This window comes from Zingiber officinale, chromosome 1A (genome assembly GCF_018446385.1).
Source record: "Zingiber officinale cultivar Zhangliang chromosome 1A, Zo_v1.1, whole genome shotgun sequence".
Lineage (NCBI taxonomy): Eukaryota > Viridiplantae > Streptophyta > Magnoliopsida > Zingiberales > Zingiberaceae > Zingiber > Zingiber officinale.
The window spans coordinates 126,455,077-126,475,795 of NC_055987.1; the positions used below are offsets into that span (position 1 = coordinate 126,455,077).

Consider the following 20,719-nt stretch of genomic DNA (forward strand, 5'->3'; position numbering starts at 1 on the left):
AAATCAAGATAAGCAAGACGTAAATGATACAAAATAGTGTAGGCTCAGAAAAGTTAAGAATGTACCAAATAGTCCCTCCCTCCGCCTAGCTCGAAGAACTAGCTAGAAGCCCATCGCTAGTTGTCCATCGCATCAAAAATCGTCTCCATCATTTATCTACATCGCTGTCTATCACATTTGGTTCCGTCGTCTCCATTGCTCTCTCTCGTCTATCTACATCGCTGTTTGGATCCATCGTCTCCATCGTCTATCTCCATCGCATTATAAATCGTCTCCATCGCTCTCCATCGTCTACATCGCTGTGCACTAAATCGGCATTCAATAGTTGTCTATCGGTCATTGTCTGTTTGTGCTCTCTCCAGGCTCCAGTCATCCGTGGCGGTCCACTCCTCTTCGATATTCATGGCAAACGGTAAGAGTTTAACTCAACAAAGATCGACTAACTTTTGGTATATTAAAAAAATGAAAATCCCATAAATTAATACACTATGAGATTGTTAACTGTCTAGTTGAATTCTTTCAAACAAATTCGTTGCAAAATTAGTTGAAAATTTTGCAACGAAAATAATATTCATTGCAAAATTCATCGGAGATTTTGCAGCAAAAATAAATATTTGTTAGAAATGTCGGCAGAAAAATCTACAACGAACCCCAAATTTGTTGCAAATTAGCAACAAAAAATGCATTCGTTGCAAACAAATTTGCGACAAATGAATATTTGTTGCAAAAGTTACAAAATACAATTTCCGCAACGAAAATACATATTCGTTGGGAATTTCCAACGAATCATCTGTTCGTTGGAAATTTCCAACGAAAAGAAGAATTCGTTGAAAATTTCCAATGAAAAATGATTCGTTGGAAATTTCTAATGAATTTATATTTTCGTTGGAAATTTCAAGATAAGCAAGACGTAAATGATACAAAATAGTGTAGGCTCAGAAAAGTTAAGAATGTACCAAATAGCCCCTCCCTCCGCCTAGCTCGAAGAACTAGCTAGAAGCCCATTGCTAGCTGCCCATCGCATCAAAAATCGTCTCCATCATTTATCTACATCGTTGTCTATCACATTTGGTTCCATCGTCTCCATTGCTCTCCCTCGTCTATCTACATAGCTGTTTGGATCCATCGTCTCCATCGCTCTCCATCGTCTATCTCCATCGCATTAGAAATCGTCTCCATGGCTCTCCATCGTCTACATCGCTCTTCACTAAATCGACATTCAATAGTTGTCTATCGGTCGCTGTCCGTTTGTGCTCTCTCCAGGCTCCAGTTATCCGTGGCGGTCCACTCCTCTTCGATATTCATGGCAAACGGTAAGAGTTTAACTTAACAAAGATTGATTAACTTTTGGTATATTAAAAAAATTAAAAGCCCATAAATTGATACACTATGAGATTGTTAACTGTCTAGTTGAATTCTTTCAAACAAAATAGCAATTTCCATTTATAATTCATCAGCTGAAACACTTGCTCTGCCACTGACAAGGATAATAAAGGTTCATAGTATGATATAATAAAATTTATTATATGGATACAATAGTTTTAATTTCTGTGGCTGATAATCTGTCTGATATTCATAAAGGCATGAAATAGTTTTAACATTAAGTTTCTTGTATAATATAGCTTATACTCTGTCTGCTACTGGTTTAAGTTTAATCAAGTATGATATTGCACTATCATAATTGGCAATTATTTAATTTTATTTGGTGTGACTGATTCCTTTCTATTTGTGAAGGAGTTTCAATCTTGGTACCAATAGCCACATTTGCTGATCAGTGCAATTGTTTTGGACTATCACACTACAAAAATATTGTCACTTAGGGACGAATTTTGTAACAAATTTTAAAAAAAAAATCGTTGGAAATTAGATTTGCGATGAAAAAAATTCGTTGCAAATCCGCCGTCCCAAAAATTTGCGACGAAAAATTGAAAATTTGTTGGAAATTTTGCAACGAAAACAATATTCGTTAGAAATTTTGCAACGAAAACAATATTTGTTGAAAATTTTGCAACGAAAATAAATATTCGTTGGAAATGTCGACAGAAAAATCTGCAACGAACCCCAAATTTGTTGCAAATTAGCAACAAAAAACGCATTCTTTGCAAACAAATTTGCGACAAATGATTATTTGTTGCAAAAGTTACAAAATACAATTTCCGCAACGAAAATACATATTCGTTGGGAATTTCCAACGAATCATTTATTCGATGGAAATTTCCAAAAAAAGAAGAATTCGTTAGAAATTTCCAACGAAGATCAAAATTTATTGAAAATTTCCAACGAAAAAATGATTCGTTGGAAATTTCCAACGAATTCTTCGTTTTGTTGGAAATTTCCAATGAGTTTATATTTTCGTTGAAAATTTTCAACAAAAATATAAATTCGTTACAGTATTTCGATAAAATATGATATTTTCAACGAATTTAATTTCGTTACAAAATTCATCCAAAAGTAAACAAAAAAATTCCCGACCTATTCAATTTCAATATTTTTTTCTATTATAATTACTTTCCAAACAGATTCAATAAATATGTCATAGTACAACAAAGTTACAACAAACATGTCATAGTATCTAAATTCCAATCTCATACAAAAACATGAAAAAGATAGAGTAGAAGATAATCTCAAGATCTTTCTCAATCCAATTTCTTCATCTACCTACATCAATAAATAACAAACAAAAAGAAAATCTTATAAACCAACGCAAAAATAAATAGGTAAAGACTTACATATTTTTACGTCAATACCACCATCATCTTCACCTACCAACCCTGTTTTAAACAAAACTAACAATACTAATCAAAATACAAAAAGAATTTACAAAATCAATAAAATAAAAGAATTCAAAAATTCTAATTACAAACACTCATGCATCATCATCAACATCATCGGTGGCATCATCATCATCGTCGACATCATCACCAATACTAGGAGGAATATAACTTGGACTCGATCTAAATTGTTGTAAAAAAAAAGATTTGTTGTTTGCGCATTTCAATCATATCCAGATCTCTTTGTGAATTTTGTTGTTGAATTTCTAAAATTTGCTGATCCCTTTGAGATATTATGCCTTTCAAATTATCAACCTCTTCAGTTAAGCTATGAATCTGTGACGTAACTGCAGGTGGGGTAGAAGAAGATAAAGATCTTCAAGGAACATTATGGATTCTGCTCAAAGAACTCATACCTATTATCCTTCCCCCTTTGACTCCCCTACTGGCCTCCAACCATAAATCTAAATTATTAGTAACAAACGGCTCAACTCTCTCAATTATCGCCATCACCTGAACTTCTCTGTGATAACGATAACTCATCATATCTCTCCTATGAAAAATTAAAACCTTAATTAGAGCAAATAGATAAATAATAAAATCTAAGTTAAAAATTAAGATTAAAGATTAAATCAAACCTTAATTATTCTAGCTCTATCTCCGCTCCAAGTCTTGTCTTTTTTAAAAAAAAGTGCGGACGAAAGTGTCTATAAAATTGGGCTCTTTTCCTAGATCCTTATACTAAAAATAATATGGTTAGAAATAATATAATAACATGAAATATATTAAAAATCTAATTGTAGAGTTGAAAATTTACCAATCTACGTGAATGCTCCGCGATATTTATAGATCCTCCTGCATATATTGCACGTGAGTCTCCACAATTATCAGCTTGATTTATTTTAATCTGTAAACTTCTTTGTTTGCACTCATCAATTTGTCAAAAATTACAGATCTTAACCCAATTATTCGACGTGATAAAGGCAGGTTTTTTTCCATAACTTTTGGCATGATTGAATACATCCGAATGTGATCACCACATTTCTTTTTGAAAATTCTTTTAATTTCCATCTCATAATAAGGGTCCCAAGTAAATAACCATTGAAATGAAAAACAAACAATAGATTATACATTAACTTAATTATTTTATATATAAAATAAATTAGTTATACCTTAAACTCGCACCACCAGAGTTCTTTTGTGGGTGCTGGAGTGCTTGAGTATGACATTGAATCTTCTCTCCAAAAATTATTCACAATTTGATTAATCTCGCGAACAACAATTACTGAATTTTCAAATCTATCATAAAATTACAAATAAACAACGTTAAATAATTAAAATAGGTTAAAATGTAATAATTTTATTACTTACGATTCTCCAAGAGGGACTATATGCAGTCGAGCGTCGGTAATATCAATGGATGAGTGTCTGGCAAGTATCGGTGACTCAAGTGGGGAAGGTGAATGGGAAAATCATGCCGACGACTGGTCATGTGAAGGTCCTACTGGCGACTGGTCATGTGAACGTCCTACCGGCGATTGGTCATGGGAAAATTATTTTTAATTCATGGATATAATCATGAGAACTTTATGAAGTATACAATATGATTTCGTCTCGTTCTGAGCACTCAAACATTATTTTGTAAATCTAACAAGTTCAACTAGATCAATTTGTTTTAAAACTCTAACACTTTCAACGAACATTAAAATTCATCTAATTGACCTAGATATGAAAAAATCATCCTATGTCAAAAAAATATTTGAGCTCATTTATAGAATTAAGAGACCAAGAGGGAGCACATAGGAACTTGTTTCATCCGATTCCGAGGTCTCTATGTCCATCAATCGAGTTTTTAAGAAATTGAATACTTTCCAACGAATCACGAATTCGTTGGAAATTCGCAACGAATCTGCAAATTTGTTGCAAATTTCCAATGAATTCATGGATTCACTGCAAATTCTTACATGCAAAAACACTCTGGAACGAATTTATTATTTGTTGCAAAATTGCGACAAATTATCGATTCGTTGGGAAATTCCAACGAATAATATTTTCGTTGCAATATTTGCCACGGAAATATTATTCGTTGCAAAATTTGTTGCGAAAATATTATTCATAGCAAAATTTGCAACAAATTTTATTTCTTGTCGCTAACTTGTAACAAAATTAGCGACAAAAAATGTTTTGTTGCTAATTTGCAACGAATTATTGTCATTACTAAATTCGTTGCTAATTTGCAACAATTTATTATTTTGTCGTAAATTTTGTTGGAAAGTTTGGGATGAAAAATAAATTTATCGTAAATATTCGTCCTTAAAAGATTGTTTTTTTTTGTAGTGTCACTATAGTGCACATAGAAAATATAAAATAAAGATATTATTCTGTTGTGTTAAATAAGAAGGGATGTATGTATGTGTAGTTTGTAATTTTCTTAACTCTTGAGACTAATTTTGATGAGTTAATATCTGAAGCTAATACATCTTGTGGAAGGAGACAGGAACGTGATTTAAAAAATGGAGCACACTGATTAAACAAACACTTGGGAAATTTGGTCCTCATTTTTAGTCTGTTCAACTGTATCTCATATTTAAACATGTGTGATACATGTTACTTGGATTTAACTACAAGAGTCTAATATAGGTGTGGATCTAGGGGTGAGCATTCGATTAATTCGGTTAATTTGATATTAATTTTGTATAAATTCTTTTTATTGTTATTTTAAACAAATTTAGTTAATTCGGTGTTAACTGAAATAACTAATTCAGTTAATTCAATTTTAGTAAAACTTTGATTTGATTCGGTTAGCCAACACTAAATCGATTTTCGATTAATTTATGGACCGAATTAACCGAATGCTTACCCCTATGTGGATCTAAGTGATCCACACAGTTGTATCAAAAAATTTATAGATTATTGAGATTGTCGAGTGTGGACTGGTAGTGTCATTGCTGATATTTGGTGTCTGATATGAGTACGGAAGGGATAAATAAAAAGTTGAGACATAAGATCGAGGCGAATTAATTTGTCTATGTTATCAATGAGTAATACAAAAAGTTGAGATATAAAGGCTCCATTTGGTAGGGATGATAGGATTAGGATTATGTTTTCAAAAAATTATTAATATGTCGTTTAGTAGGATTGATTAGGGGTAGGATTAGGGTTGATTAGGAATGAGATTCACAATCCCTAGATATGGGGAGTGATTATTAATCCTACCCCAATCCTATTCTAATTAACCCAATTCTAATCCTATCACCCTTACCAAATAAAATATTAATGGACTAAACGAGAATAACTCTATACCCCTAACAAAAAGAATTAATTCGGGATGATAAAACAATAAAATTTACATTTAATTGGTTTTATCAAAACTTTTACTCATAGTAATATCATCCTAATAAATACAAAATCTAATAAATAAATGATCAATCAAATTATTATTATATTAATATAAAAGTGTCTTGTCTTAATACTGAAATTTGCTAGAAACATAAGCCTGTAATTTTTACAATTTAATTGTCAAAATTATCATTCATAAATACACATTTCACTAAATACACAAAATAACATCAACTTCAAGCAATTATATTCTATAATCATGTTGATAAATAAATTAGGTTTAATTCATATATAATAATGAGCAGGTATTCGATCGGGTTTCAGGATGAAAAAATCTTATACCTGAGCCTGACCTGACAACAACAAATTCGGTTTCGGATATTATCTGAACTCGACTTTTTAAAACAATTACTCGACCCAATCGAGTCGGATGAGGTTTTAGATACCCAAACTCGAATTCCCACCCCTAATTGCATTAGCTGTCAATAGGACGAATTTAACCCTTAAAACAAAACAAGATTGATTTGAAATGTGACTTAGAATAAAGATATCCCTATGTATGACGGTGTCAAAGGCTTCTTCACGACCAAGAACCATTTCATATTCAAACGACTATAGAGCAAAGAGATAGATTCCAAGTGAAGGCAGATTGCAATGCTATTTTCATTTTCATTGGAACATTACCTATTTAAAATTGATAATGGAGCTATAGGCAACATTCAGTCCAAAAACCTACTGTTTTGGCACATACCCTTGTTTTTCGAGTAAGTGAATAAGGGTTGTAGAGCTTAGCTGATTCATTTGGCACATACCCTATTTAACCATTACATTTCGTAGGTTAATGCAACTTTGACTGATTCATTACAGATGGTTCTATTTCAAATGATCTGGAACTCCAAATACATAAGCTTGAGGTAGAAGCCATATATGCAGTTCTTCGAGCACTTGTTTCTCGATTTGGAGTTCAAGTTGGAAACATACCTCGGGTACATGTCTTTCCATATATGACTTTGCAATTTTATTATTTTATATGTAACTATGCATTGATGCTTCATTAAATTTTTCCTTCAGAAAAAAGAAGACATGGTGACTAATCTTAGGGATGAGTTGCATCTATCGTTTATTGAATACGGGGAAGCTATTGTCAAATTAAATGGTGATGACTTACTTCAACAAATATGGTTAGTAATTGACACGACATGTAAGATTTATTATTTATAACTTCTTTGTCTTAATTTTTCTTGTTTTAATTAGGGAATGGAGGCGAATGGCTGTTGCTGCTGAATTAGTAAGTTTACTTTATGGTCAAAGTTATACAAAAGGTTATTTTTTAACTAGTATTTGAGTTCCAAAATAATGTGACAAGGTTGGGCATGCCCAACATCTTAATGTCTCTAGGATTTTACTTAGTATTTGCCTCTTAAACGACTAATCCAAGGCCTACTCCTAGTAATCTCCCTTCACTATAAACTTTTCCTTTTTGAATACCCTCTGGAGGTGGAGAAATCTCTTACAACCTTTGATTACAAGAACACAATAAGAAAACGAGTACAAAGACAAATGAAATTGAAAATGACTTTACAATGAGAAATTTACTTTGGATGATTTCTTATTGCTTGAAAATGACTCTTGTTGATTTAGAAATGCACCAGCACTTTGCCTCAGAATTTCCAAGAACCAGCACCTTCAAATCTTCACGAAACCCTCTTTGGTAGGATTGCATTCCGGTTGATTTCCACTTACTAATCGATTGGTAGACTACACCAATAGATTGATTGCCACGTTGGATCCGATCATTTATCCTACCTGCTTTTAGTTAATTTGGTGAGACTCACGAATCGATTGCCTGCTTTTAGTTAATTTGGCCAATCGATTCCGCAACATTCTGTTCGTTGCTACAGTGCCACCAATCGATTGTGCCACTCAATCGCCAATCAATTGAACCAATCAAATTGGCTATAGTAGCAAAAACCCTAAACCAGGTCATTATAGCCGCCTTTAAAATTACTGTAGCAATCCCCAAAATCACTATAGAAACCATAATTTTTGGGGTTTAAGGTTTACAATGAACCCTAGCTACTGTAGCAATCCTAGTTAATGTAGAAGGAATCCTACTTTCTATAGCAAACCCTAAAAACACCTCAAAACCTCAATTTCAAGGCTTAGAGTCCATTTAGTCGATCGATGCACCCTATCAATCGACTAATACTCCTATTTCAACCTTATCAAGTTGAATTCTCATCTTGCCTAGTATTCGGTTAACCTCAACCTACTAGTATTTCTTCTGTTCAATATCCTACCAATCTTGACCTGCCAAGACTTTTCATTACGTACTTAGCATCTGGTCAACCTTGACCTATTAGGACTTCTCCATTACCTAGCGTCTAATCAACCTTGACTTGCCAAGAGCTCCATCATCACCAAGTGTCCAACCCTTCATAATCCACTCGGACTTTCTATCTTATGCCAACTCCATGTTGGACTTCCGACTGCCAAGCGTCCAATCACCCATGACCCACTTGGACTTTTCATATCTTGTCAAGTATCTAGTCAATTTTGACTTACTTGACTCTTCGATCAACCAACTTAACATATTGATATGAAACCCAACTCGAGTCAACTTGAGCTAAACATTGAAACCCCAACTTGGGTCAACTTAAGCTTGGTCAACTTGGTCAATCTTGACTAGAGATCGATTGCATCAACAATCTCCCCCTTTTTGATGTTTGATAATATATTTAAGTTAAGCTAAACCTTTAGCCCAACAATCCTACTTCATGCCTCTCCTCATGCCAAAACTTGAATGAGGGGTTCCTAACTTAAACCTTACATTTTTCACCTTTAGCATACATCAAAAATTATTTCTCAAAACTCATTCATCTTATCCAATCCTCACAAATGAAGGTTACATACCTTCCACTTCATCCAATGCTCAACCTAGAGCACACAATCCTTAAATTCTCCAAATCTCTCCCTTTCATATCCAACTCATGCCTTTAAGGTGAACCTCCCCTTAAAGCATGCTTCATCAGTGTATCAACAATGATTTTGAGTTCCTAAACCTTCAGAAAATTTCAAAATCCAAGTCATGAGGTAAAAATTTAACCTTAAATCTAAACCTCCTCCTCAATTCCACATTTTTCTCTTTTTAACAGCCCTTTCTCATTTTCATCAAGAAAATCATCTTTGAATGCTTATCCAAGCATATTAGAGGGTTAGGAATAGTTACAATATACCTAGGAGTGAGTTTAAATGGCTTAAACATCCTATTTTAGCCAAAAATATAGCTACTAATCGATTAGTAACTGACACCAATCGATTAGTAGGCTGAAAGCTTAAAATTTTAATTTTGAGACTGAATTTTAAAAATGCATAAGTAATTCTATGTTTTTTTTTAAAATCATGAAATTTCATATATACATTACTTATGTCAAATATTATCAAGGAAAAATAATTTTTTTTAGGAAAATGCATTTTATTTTCAAACCATGATACAAAGTCAGAAACTCTTGAATATTTTAATGTTTTACTCAAACTTTGTATCAACTTAATCAATGGTGATTCCTATTGGCAAATAGACTTCACTAAGGTTTTTAAGGTACTTTTGAAATGGTTTTCAAACACAATTTCCAACGCTGATCTATGGGCTAAATGTACATCATTTGCATATTAGCTTTCCCTATGATTGGTCATGTAAAATCTATTTGTTTTGATGATACTAAAGCTCATTTTGATACATCAAATAGCATCTTGAACTTAATTCATCATCCTAATATCTTACTTGTGCCTAATGTGTCTCAATACACACACAAGTCATCCTATGCTTTTGTGAGATGTTGTCACGCCCCAAGAGTATAATTGTCCTCCAAATTGGATGGTACCCCTAGTGACAATATAGGAAATAATCGATATCAAATCATTTAAAGCCAACATAACTAGCTATTAATGATAATGTGTGTATGTATGCATGTATATGTGAACACACTTAAAAATCCAGAATAAAAAGAAACTATAACCATAAGCAACGGAAACAATAAAACGAAGTAACTCAACATAAATCCAACTCGAGCGGAGCTGGCAGCCAGGACATCTGAGCGACACAACACCTCCTTTATCTGCTAACCTGAAAGTCAAAAGAAAACCAAAGGGTAGTGAGTATAACAACTCAGTGGATAGAAGAAGATAGTGCATGAATAATATACTATCAAGAGATAAAAGGATGCAGTCTCAGGTGCAGTACTTACTATAACAGTAAGAGAGTCAATATGATCAACTACTAACGAAGCATAACTAACTACATACTCATCTACTAACCTGTTCAACTAAGTGTGACCAATAAATTGGGAGTACATGCGTTACCTCCCAACCTGCACGAATAAATACATGACCAACATATATCAAGTATATAACAAGCACTGACTATATGAGAATGGTCTACTACGGATGATCTCGTGTGCAGTCAAGTAAACAAATAGTCATTATTTGTAGATGAACTCGCTACCACGAATGTGTTGATGCGGTTAACACTAACGGTCTAACTCGGGTTTTGATGAATGACAAATCAGGTTAAGTTAGGTTTGTCGTGATCTAACACTTTGAACGAGTGTGCAGGCTAAGTCCAGATAGGTCGACGGGCTGACCGGATGTCTGGCACGAAGTCCAAGCGGGTCGACGGGCTGACCAGACGCTTGGCGAGAAGTCCAGCTAGGTCGACGGGCTGACCGGATAGCTGGCGAGAAGTCAAAGCGGGTTGACGGGCTGACCGGACGCTTGGTGAGAAGTCCAGACGGTTCGAAGGGATGACCGGATGTCTGGCAGGTGAGTAAAGGTAAGTCACTGGAAGGGAGTGACTGTGAGGACGCGTTCCCGGGAAGGGAACATTAGGCGTCGATCCGGCTTAGATCCATTTCGAATATCTAAGTTGAGATCGTGATTAGATTCCGGTCTCGGAAAGACGGAATCTAAGTCATACCTTTTATATTGAACTTATAAACTGTGCTAACACTTTGTTTTGCAGGATATACATTATCTATTTGCCTCGGACTAACCTTGTTTTGCAGGAAAGATGTTCCCGGGAAAAAGGTGGTCCGGGTGCCCGGAGGTCCGGGCGCCCGGAAGGGATCCGGGCGCCCAGGAGATAACTTTTATCCTATCGCGTCGTCGTCACGTGGAGCTCGCTGGTTGGACCTGCCACGTCTCACAGGGCGCCCGGAAGGGATTCGGGGCGCCCCGAGCCTCATATAAAAGGAGGGTCAGGGGTGGAGCTCAAAACAACAACTAGAAAAGAAGATCTCCTACTGCTTGCTCTGCTGCTCTGCTGCTCTGCGCTCCTGCGACGCTAACGAAGTTACGACAACACAATTCTCCTTTTCGATTTATTTCTTTGTCGGTATTTCTTTTTCATTAGCATTTCCTAAACGTAGTTTGTAATAAATTTTGAATTGCTAGTGATTGCCCACCGAAAGTACTCAAAGAGTGCGGGCCTTGGAGTAGGAGTCGACACAGGCTCCGAACCAAGTAAAATTGGTTTGTGTTAGCATTGTTTAATTTTTTCGCTGCGTTTAACTCTTATCGAAGAATTTTTCGTATTCGATATTCACCCCCCCCTATCGAAACATCACGATCCAACAAAATGATCTTGTGGGCAAACAGGATAAGTAAACAGTCACTATCTGCGGGAGAACTCGCTACCATGAATGGTCTCATGGGTAGACAGTATATATACGTAGTTGTCTAGCTACGGACTGCACGCAAACACACTACCATAAATGGTCTCGTGGGCAGTCATATATATCATGATTGTTGACGACTCTCTCAACCATGAATGGGAGACAATGATTGACAGGATATATTAACGGTTGCTAATGACTCTCTTAATCACGAATGAGAGACAATGATCGACAGAATATACTAATGGCTGGTGACGACTCTTTTAGTCTTGAATGGGAGACAATGGTCAATAGAATAAACTAACAGTCGCTGACAAATCTCTCAACCACGAATGGGAGACAATGGTCGACAGGATATAGCAACCAAGGGTTCAGTAGGATACTCAAAATACTATATTATGGTATAATTTTATCAATGTATAGGCATGAGACTATATAACAAGTAAGGGTCTACTAGGATATTCGGTATCCTATACTACGATATAATTCTAAATATATAGGCAGAAAATAGACAATTAGGTCCCCAAATTACTAATAATCTAGTATTAATATCTCAACTAATTCCATGGTATCATCACACATATAATAATCAATGGGGTCAAGATCAAGTAATCCTAGGGGTTGATTTGAAGGGAAAATCGTAGTGGAATACGCTACTCCTCTGCTAGGGAGTGATTTCCATCAAGTATGGGTTAGTATAATCTCACTAACATATATGCTCTTGCGCCAGTATACAACTATACTACATATAATATCAGTGACCTATATGCACGAACCTAAGTATATAACCATATTATAATATAAATTCATAGACATAAGCTTATAACTAGACTATGGTATGGTAATATCATACATATATATAAACACAATTATGGATAACAAACAAGACTGTATAACTATCAACAATAAGTCAACATATAAAGATAAACAATAAGGTATCTAATTCAAGGGCAATATAGGACAGAGGTAAGATAAGTGAGTAACTGCGACCTCATCAAACATGGTAATAACCCATCATGCACTATAATCAAAGCTCACAAAAGACAAGCAGAATCTACCCACCTCACGTGTAAAATATCTTAACCGTCTTCAAGTTTGAGGTCTGCATTGAGCTCGAATCCTACAAGTGTAGGATATCAAACAAATCTAAGGATCTATAATATGTGAACCAATAAATCAAGTTACTCATCCTATTAGTAATTCTATAGACTAATAATTACTAAGCAGTTAACTTACCATCGAGTTATAAATTTGATTACCGATTTAGTAGATCCTTAATCAGATTATCAAATTATAATCGATTAATTAAATCTATAAACCCACCGGCGGGTTTTATAAGGTTATTAACTAACTAATCTATTTATTAACTATTGACTATGACCTCCAATTAATCATTTAATTATTAAACCTCTTAACACATTACCACAAATCTTAATTTACCTTAACATTAATAAAACAGAACCCTTAATTTCAATTCAGCCAATTGTTACCTCTTCTCTCTAGTTTCTGGCAGCCGACTATGGCATGGGTCAGGGGTATGGTGGCAGGAGGTCGCTGCAACTGTGGCGGCAGCAACACTGAGATGAAAAACCGACATCTCAGATCTGCCCGCAATGGAATAAAAGAAAGTGGCGGCAACTTCGAGCGGCGGTACACAACTTTTCCGGCGACGGCTCGCGGTGGCAGGTGAGCGGCCATGACATAAGGTCATAGACGAAAGATGGTCAGTGACTAGTGGTGCTGTACTAGCCGGAATAGTAATCGACCCGTGCTCCCAACAAGAAGCACAACTCGTGCGGATATGCGTCATAAACACGTGGGGCAGAGAGAACGACTCTACAATGGCCAGCAGCGTCTCGAGCTGACGACGACTGCATCTCGAGCCGGCGACGACGGCATCGTCGTATTGACCTCCCACGAAGGTCGACGTTGAAGCATCTTGGGCGGTAGCAGGACTTACCGGCAGCAGAAACAAGGCGATCTGTTCTCCTTGCTGTCCGTCATTGCTGGCAGAGGCTACTGGCGGCTACACAAGACTCCTCTTGTCTTGGTCTATGGTGTTGGGATCTTGTAATGGTGGTGCAATCTAAGCACAGGCAGAATGACGGTATACCACAGTTTTGGTGAAGTCGAGGCTAGAGTTAGAATCTATCTCTTTAAGACAAATTTGCCCCGCACACGGTGCTCACGGAACACGACAATCGTCTCCCAAGATACAACGACTTTATCTTGCGATAGCAGCACTGCAAATCGCAAGACCTCCGAACCAAAGAAGCTTCTCGAACTCTCCAATGCAATTATGGAATACAATGCTTGCTTTGCTTGGAAGGAATTGAGTGAGTGAAATGAGGATGTGAGAGACCTTATTTATACTAAATGAAGGGGTATAAGTACCTCTTTGTTCCATTGGATCTCATTCATCCATTTTGAATTGGATGATGTATATCACATCCTTTCCTAAGAGACACAATATCTTTTCATTAGATGTCACCATTTAGAAATCAATGAATGAGATTAAGCCTTCCAAAGGGCACTTAAACCTTTCAAGTTGGATGAACAAGATTTATCAATCTTGATCCAACGATCTAGATTTAATTTCTCATTCAAATTAAATTTCCAACCGATGGCAGCAAGGAAAAAGGTAGAGCTTTTCCTTCATCGACGGTGGAAGAAAAAGGGCAACCTCATCTTCGTGAGTGGTGGCAGAAGAAAAGAGGAGGGGAATTCACGGTTTTTTTTTGTTTTTTTTCCAATGTTCCAAAAACCTAAATCCACGTTAGGCCTTTTATAAATCAAAGCTATTATATTTCTCTATTATTTATAACTTTTTATGTTTTTATTTACCTAAATAAATTCATTTAATTCAAACCTTAATAATTTTAATCATTATAATATATATATATATATATATATATATATATATATATATATATATATATATATATATATTTAGGTATTTTACAGTTGTAAAATTGGTTTTCCATAAACTAAGGGATCATGCATCTCTATTTGAGCATTTTAAATTTGACCATCTACCTATGATATCAACCAATTGTTGGTGCAATCGACCTCTAGAGTTTCGATGTTTGAGAATATGACTAAGGGTTGACCCAGATAGGACTTGATGTTTGGGAGAGAGAAGTCTAGTCAGGACTAAATGACTAGCAAAGGTAAGTCCTAACCAAAGGTTAGGCAAAGTGGAAGTCTCGGTGAGTGAAGTCGAGTCCTAGTGAGTGAAGCTAGGTGGTGGAAGTCCCGGTGAGTAAAGTTGAGCCCTAGTGAGTGAAGCTAGGTGGTGGAAGTCTCGGTGAGTGAAGTCGAGCCCTAGTGAGTGAAGCTAGGTGGAGAAAGTCCTGGTGAGTGAAGCCAGGCAATAGAAGTCCTAGTTAGTGAAGTTAGACAACCCTAGGAGGTAACCCTAGGTTATACTTGAATTCTATTAATACTGTGCTAGCTCAGTGTTGCAGGGAAGCTCAGCTAGGTCGACAGATTGACTAGGTAGCTGACACGAAGTCCAGACGGGTCGAAGGGCTGACCGGACGTCTGGCAGGTAAGTGGAGGTAAGTCACTAGAGGGGAGTGACTGTAAGGACGCGTTCTCGAGAAAGGAACATTAGGCGTCGATCTGACTTAGACCCATTTCGGAAACTCTTCGATCCAACAAGTGGTATCAGAGCTAGGTTCTGCTGTGAATTGGTGCAACCACCAATCGAGCAAGGGGGGTCCATTTGAAAAGTAAAATAGATATCGTCTAGGTTTAAAAAATATCCTTGTTAAAAGTAAAATAGATATCCTTTCGTTTTTTCCCTCCAAAACCATTTTCGAAAATTTCATTTTCATCTTTTCACCATTGGTCGGAATTAGCAAAATATAGTATTTTCAAAATTTTGTAATAATATTTTTTAAATATTTTATTAATATTTTATTATTAAAAAATTATTTTGTTCACGCATATTTCTTTATCTCCCACACTGCTTACCCCAAGACAAAGTCTTGAAAATTATCTCTTAACTATTTTTTTGCAAAGACCAATGTCTCTTCTAGAAGGACGGAGCATCAACGAACCACCTCCATATGAGATGTACGAGAGAAATGAATTCAATTTGTGGAGGATGCAGATGGAAAGCTTCATCTTCATGAATGACTTTGATAGTGGCTTGGCACTGAGAAGATCAACACAAAAATTGGAAGCAAACCAAAAGGTAATAAAGTTAGTTTCAGATTTATTACCTAACAAAATTAATTGCAGGATAGGAAAAGTCAAGGATGCCCACGAGTTTTGGACCTGTCTGACCAAGCTTCACGAGGAGCTGTCGGAGTTAGACAATCAAACCAAAATCGAATCCGGACTCGAGTCAAATACAACGGAAAAGTCTACTGAATTAGGGGTTGAGCTCAAGGTTAGTAATATTTACCAAAATACTCCTGCTAATAGTAGTTTAAAAAAATATGCATATTAATTTGGATATCTCTGAAAATATATGTGAAAATAGTGTAGTTGACAATACTTGTAAAAATACCCCTAAGATATTTTCTGATAAAATAAATCTAATTAATTTAGAAAATATAGAAAATCTGAAAATAATTAATAAACCTAAAAATTTAAATTTAAATCTAAACAAATCTGAAAATTCAAATGATAAAGATGACAAGGTCAATATTAATCTGATTAAAGTTGTCTTTTTGATCAATTGCTTGTTTTCTATCATTGACTTCATAACTCATCACATTCATTCAGGGAACGCTAGACAATGAATTCTTCACAGAATATGGTGAAGGGAGCCAGTATCATGTGCAAGAGGTTATTGGAAAAGGAAGCTATGGGGTAGTCGGGGCTGCAATCGACACCCACACCGGAGAGAGGGTGGCCATCAAGAAGATCAATGACGTCTTTGAACATGTGTCTGATGCCACTCGAATTCTGAGAGAGAACAAGTTGCTTAGGCTACTATGCCACCCTGACATTGTACAAATTAAGCATATAATGCTTCCTCCATCGCAAAGGGAATTCAAAGACATTTACGTTGTTTTTGAGTTAATGGAATCAGATCTTCATCAGGTTATAAAGGCAAATGATGATCTCACACCTGAACACCACCAATTCTTCTTGTACCAGCTTCTATGAGCGCTTAAGTATATCCATGCAGGTCAAAGGCCACTACCAACCTTATATTCCATGAGACTCATAGCGGAGTCAAAGGACATTCAGACAATTTTTCCTCTTCTATGTGCAGGCAATGTTTTTCACTGAGATTTGAAGCCAAAGAACATTCTCGCCAATTCAGACTGCAAACTGAAAGTTTGTGATTTCGGTCTTGCCAGAGTAGCATTCAATGATGCTCCATCAGCTATATTTTGGACTGTATGTGCTCTCTTCTTGTAATTAAGCATTCTCAGTCACAATGTGGTTGGATAGTTGCTTAATTTTGATGTTGGCATGTTGCTAACCTGTCTTTTCCCTCCCATAGGACTATGTGGCTACAAGGTGGTATCGTGCTCCTGAATTATGTGGCTCATTTTTTTCTAAAGTAAGATGGTTTGTAGCTTCTGGTCCTACAGTTGTTATCTATAAAACACTGCTAATCTAAAGTAAGGTTGTTTCTGTACCTATCAAACAATGCTTCAGAAATACAACTTGTGAATAAGTAATTTGCTAATCTAGTTTTGACATGTACTTTCTGTCCTTTCATCTGCATGGATAAGCTTTAGGTTGGCTCCATTGTAATCCAGGTTTAGCTATGCTTTACCTAATTGCTTAAATAATCCATCTAGTTTGCCATCTTGTTGAATGCAGTGTTATAACTAAAGATACAATACGTAGACCAATTATGTTTTGTAGTTTTACTAATTGTCATCTATGACATTTCATGTTTATAGTACACACCCGCAATCGATATTTGGATCATAGGATGCATCTTTGCAGAACTGCTCACAGGGAGACCTCTGTTCCCGGGAAAGAATGTAGTGCATCAGCTGGATCTCATGACCGATCTGCTTGGCACACCTTCAGCTGAATCTATTGCTAGGGTTTGTTCTTCATTTATCTCAAAGAAGCTATCTAATATTTTTTTGCTTTTAGTTTCTCCAAAATTAGCCTGATTTATATAGAGTCAGATCTACACTGTAAATGTATACTTGTTGCCAAATAATTAAACTTCAATCGAAAATCTTTGTTTATAGAGCATCCTGCACAAAGAACTTTTATTCATCTGACGAGGGTAAGTAATGGGAAATGGCCCATTAACTGAATTGCCCTGGTGATAAATCAGTTGTTATGATTAATTGGCTACGTCTATTAGCCTATTTAGCTTGGATGCTGCTTAATCAACGTTTTTGACGCTTCGAAGTAGAGATTATGATCTTATATCCCAACCTAGTAAATCTTTGGCCTACAATATGATGGTACATGATCCTTCAGGAACTTCAGTTTAGATGAATAGGCTGCATGACTTTCCTGTTGAATGCATTTGTCATCTACATAGTTTGTAAATCCATTTAGCTATACAATTTGAACATATATTTTCAATCTAAGTTTTCTGCTAATCCTAATGGCAAGCTCCCTCATTTTCCACCTATCTTAGCTATTGAATGTATGTGGGATTGTAAGAGTGGTTCAAAATTGTGTCAAGAGATCTCTTAGATGTTGTGCATAACATTTCAGAGAAAAAAACAACAATCAGTTGTTCCATGACAATTAGCTAGGTTGTCGTTGTTATCGTCAAGAAGTGTTCATCCCAATTGGCAAATGTTGAACGTGAACCTTTGATACAACTAATATCGAAACTAGAGTTCGAGTTTGAAAGGAGAAAATTGGCAAAAGATGATGTGCGGGAGCTGATTTATCGAGAGGTATAACACTATCACTGTGAATATGTTACCTGATGCTTTTCTGGATTAGTGTTCTACTAACATTAGTGCTTTTGATATCGATTAGATCTTGGAATACCATCCACAGATGTTGCAAGAGTATCTACGCGGTGGAAATCAAACTAACTTAATGTACCCTAGGTCATATTAAATTACTCTCCATCGATAGTTGCTGTATGTGTTCTGCATCAATTTGCATTTATCTAAATCCATTACTCTCTGTCAGTGGAGTAGACCGCTTTAAGCGGCAATTTGCTCATCTTGAAGAGCATTGTGGTAATAAAGGTGATACCAACGTTGCTATTCGACAGAATGCCTCTTTACCAAGGTACCTTACTAAAACAATAGCTATAGCTTATTAACTCTTTCTGTATTCTCTTAGCACATGCCATGCTTTCCTAGGGAGAGAGTTGGTGCCAATAGAGACAGAGCTGCAGATGATAATAATCGATATGAAGGACACTCTACTCTTGAAAGTCCTACTAGATCACAGAGTGGGGAGAGGTCGGATCAGCCGCCAGTCACTGATGTAAACAGATCAAAGATTGGTGCACGTAGCTTGTTGAAGAGTGAAAGCATCAGTGCCTCCAAGTGTGTAGTGGTCAAACAAAGAAAGGATAAAGAAGTAAGTGCACTTAAGGATAAAGAATTAGCATGATGCATTGGGTTTATGTGAAATTCTTTACCAGGAGAAATTACGGTCTTGTATTCTTTCAGGAGGAAACAAGTGAGACTACAGATCATACGGTTGGCGGGTTGTTTTCCAAGTTCTCACATTTACATTCTTGATAGGATTTTAAGATCCATGGGTTGCCTCCAAGCTACACAATTACTTTCATTCTTGAAAAGTCAAAATGCTGTACAAGATGCTTCATAGTTAACTGATACTGATAGAATATTGGTTATGGCATGCCCAAGAGAAGCACTTAGCTGAGGTTAAGAGATCAGCTTCGCAGCACTCCGTTGTCATATTTATTTGTGTGGCAATTGTATCTGCTACAGGATTGCACCAGGCAGCGGAAGGCCTCTTTATTTCTGAATTGTGTACTCTCTGGCCATTATCGCAGGAAAATTTGCATAGCTATAACAATTCTACTGTTTTGATACACCTGAGCAGAAGGTTGACAAGTGTTAATTGCTTTAACATTGAATTACTTGATACTGATGAACATCTTGGAGAAGATATGAAAGATGTTTATACTATCATTAAAAAATTTCTACAAGCTCATTAATCTATGCTTGTTTCAGAGCATATCTTAGGTTTGCTTTTTGATTTTCTCTGGCTGCTTTCTTGTTCTGTCGATGCCAGTTCTTCCTTGTTGACATAGCCTCACCAGTCTGTGTCACATCTGCTGAAGTAGTTCACGAGCAAATCAATGTATCAAACAAAAAAATAAAGAATAGATAAACCTCGCCAATTCTGGAGACCTACTCAAAGCTAAAAACGAAAGGAAGCTGTTCATAACAGTTGCCGACTAAGTGACCAATGACCTCAAAACAATCCATGTGAATTATTTAATGTATCAGCTAGCGGATGAAAAAAAGTCCCATAGAAAAAGAGAAATGGAATGACACATAGAAAATGGCGTCTACAATAGAAAGGGTAAAGCCGCCGATGGAATTTTGATAGTCCTTAGGCAGAGAGACACAGGAATTCTAGAACGAGCATGTAGCACGTACATCAAAAATTTAATTATCAAGATTGGCAGGGGCCGCGCAGGCGCAAATCCCCCTCTATCACAAATTATGACGTCCACTCTCCCACTTGGGGAGATGGTAAACCAACGCGCCTCCAGAGTGCAATGGAGGCCGTTGATGTAGGCCACGACCCCTCATGATCGCCCGTCGACCCCGTCCAGGTAAGTATGGTCTAAAGTTGGACGAGGCCTGTGTCTTAAGCAACTCGGCTCGCTTTCTCCCTCCGCAACTTACAGATGTGGGACTAAAATCCAATGCAGCGCCGATCCATTATGATCATCCACCGTCTATAGTTCGATCTCTATCCAAGCCCATCTCCGACCGTCCATCAAGGCTGATCGCCATTTCTAACGCCGCTGCAAAAATTCCACGTCCG

General features: G+C 36.4%; 1 long non-coding RNA gene, 1 other non-coding gene and 1 pseudogene across 2 annotated transcripts; 1 reads left to right on the forward strand and 2 right to left on the reverse strand.

Annotated features, from left to right (window-relative positions):
• Positions 1 to 1,050: 1,050 nt before the first annotated feature.
• On the forward strand, positions 1,051 to 18,621 carry LOC122031473 (annotated as a pseudogene).
• Positions 18,622 to 19,455: 834 nt separating this feature from the next.
• On the reverse strand, positions 19,456 to 20,590 carry LOC122031483. The gene is made up of 2 exons (XR_006125806.1): positions 20,326 to 20,590; positions 19,456 to 19,997 (listed from the first exon to the last, which is right to left on the reverse strand). It is a non-coding gene; the product is annotated as an uncharacterized LOC122031483 (long non-coding RNA).
• Positions 20,351 to 20,512, reverse strand: LOC122039118. Its single transcript, XR_006128013.1, has one exon. It is a non-coding gene; the product is annotated as a U1 spliceosomal RNA (small nuclear RNA).
• Positions 20,591 to 20,719: the final 129 nt, after the last annotated feature.